The 2,320-nt window shown below is 33.9% G+C and overlaps 1 long non-coding RNA gene across 1 annotated transcript; it reads right to left on the bottom strand.

The window, feature by feature from the left end:
- Positions 1 to 316: 316 nt before the first annotated feature.
- On the bottom strand, positions 317 to 1,261 carry LOC107672103 (uncharacterized). Its single transcript, XR_001632285.1, has 3 exons — positions 1,073 to 1,261; positions 737 to 784; positions 317 to 338 (listed from the first exon to the last, which is right to left on the bottom strand). It is a non-coding gene; the product is annotated as an uncharacterized LOC107672103 (long non-coding RNA).
- Positions 1,262 to 2,320: the final 1,059 nt, after the last annotated feature.

Raw genomic sequence — 2,320 nt, 5'->3', positions numbered from 1 at the left:
TAGTCGACTAGACCCGCACATCCCTAGCATTTACTTGAATGAAGGAGGCATTTATATGTACACTTGAACTGTAACATTTAATAAATAAAGGTTAAAACATAAAACATTTAAAAGGTGTTTTGAAAAACACATTGGTAAATGGCAAAGTTTTGGAATTAAACATTTTGTACTTGGTAAAATAATTTAAATAATTATTACCTAACTGTTACCATGAATCATTTTTAAAGGTAATCAGTGGATACCGTTCTTGGTTGTTGCTCATTGTGGGTCATTGTGCAGCATGTCTTTCCACATCTTAGTCTAGTGAGTTCTTTGATTGGGAGCTTTCATTTCTGCACCTGTAAAGAGCAAATAATGAACAAGTATTACTAAAGGTCTAACTGAATGCACCAAACTGAATGAAATGAAATATACAGTAGTCAACATTTGAAGTGGATCAAAACATTTCTTCAAAGTTGTCCTAAAACCAAAACCATACCCGTTCTTGTCCTTGGAAAACTTTGATGAACTTTTTTGATCCACTACAAATGTTGACTACTGTATATATTGTATTAAAGCACATGTTGTTTGAAAGACTATTTACTTATTATTATTATTTACCCATTTAATTCTAGCACATTAAGTGGCTGTGTCCAGTATGATTGGAATTTCAAGTGTGTATCATCCTAATTAAAGGGATATTTTACCCAAAAATGAAAATCATTTACTCCCTTTATGTCGTCTACACTTGAAAAACCTGTTGGTTTTGATTACCAGAATTCTTCAAAGTACCTTCTTTTGACTTCTGCAGAAAAACAACAGTTAGGGGTTTGAAAAAAAATGAGGGGGAATTGATGTAATAATGTAAATGATGACAGAATTCTGGGTTAACTATACTTTTAAGTAAATTAGTAGGAACACTTTTCACTAGTAAAAATAAGAGTGAATGCCACAATAAATTGCTTGAAAATTACACATCCATAGCTTCCTGTTGGTCAGTTTGTCTCCTCAGTTAAGATTCCCCCAATTGTTGCAGAAAACATTATATTACATAGTATAATCATGCTCAGTGCAGACATGTACTTGAACTTACTTTCTCATGGACTCTAACTGCTCCTTGCTAGTCCAGTCAGAGAAGTATAATAAAGATGAAGTCTACTGTCTGACCCCAAGCACTGCTCAGTGTTCACAGCTGTCTGAGGAACTTCTGTGATGACACTTCTCTCGGTTACTACAAAACATTGTTAAAAGACATTTGTGGCACATTTAAGAGAAATATTCAGTTATTCCTGTATGCTAAGTGAAGAAGCAACTAAAGTAGCAACAAAACTGTGATTCTGTTTTGTTGTAATCAGTTACATGTGTTTTGATATTGGTGAGCACCTGAACATATAAGTCTGCTTACATTTAGTAACTGTAAAAGCAGGGCACAGCTACTGCAAATGATCTCAGACATATTGATGCATTTAAATTTGATTGCAGTGGAAAAGTTAATTTATTTCAGTAATTCAACTCAAATTGTGAAACTCGTGATTTAAATAAATTCAATGCACACAGACTGAAGTAGTTTAAGTCTTTGGTTCTTTTAATTATGATGCTTTTGGCTCACATTTAACAAAACCCCCTAATTCACTATCTCAACAAATTAGAATACTTCATAACATGTACTTGAACTTACTTTCTCATTGACTCGAACTGCTCCTTGCTAGTCCAGTCAGAGAAGTATAATAAAGATGATGTCCACTGTCTGACTCCAAGCACTGCTCGGTGTTCACAGGTGTTTGAGGAACTTCTGCCATTTCTTCTGCGATGACTCTTCTCTTGGTTACTACAAAACATAGGTTAAAAGACATTTGTGGCACATTTAAAAGAAATATTCAGTTATTCCTGTATGTCTCTACATGCTAAGTGAAGAAGCAACTAAAGTAGCAACAAAACTGTGATTCTGTGTTTTGTTGTAGTCAGTTACATGTGTTTTGGCAGTGGTGAGCACCTGTACATATAAGTCTGCTTACATAGCAACTGTAAAAGCAGGACACAACTACTGCAAATGATCTAAGACATACTGATGCATATAAATTTGATTGCAGTGCATTGTCAGCGTAAAAATCACTGCAACTAGCTTATATATTTAGTTAACTGAGATTATTTGAAAAGAACATTCTTCTATAGAATTATAATACTAATAGTACAAACAAATCCTTTTCACTCTAACATCCTTGAGTAACTGCATTGTTACATTCATAAAAATAAGAACGTGGAAACTAAAACTACAAACCTTTCTCTTTGTATGCACTGGACCATCATCATCCTCCTCTTCTTCATCTGTTTATTTGCGGAT

Source organism: Sinocyclocheilus anshuiensis, unplaced genomic scaffold, assembly GCF_001515605.1.
Source record: "Sinocyclocheilus anshuiensis isolate Anshui unplaced genomic scaffold, SAMN03320099.WGS_v1.1 scaffold336, whole genome shotgun sequence".
Lineage (NCBI taxonomy): Eukaryota > Metazoa > Chordata > Actinopteri > Cypriniformes > Cyprinidae > Sinocyclocheilus > Sinocyclocheilus anshuiensis.
Note: the sequence above shows the minus strand (reverse complement) of the source record. Positions and strands in the feature narration are given on the sequence as shown.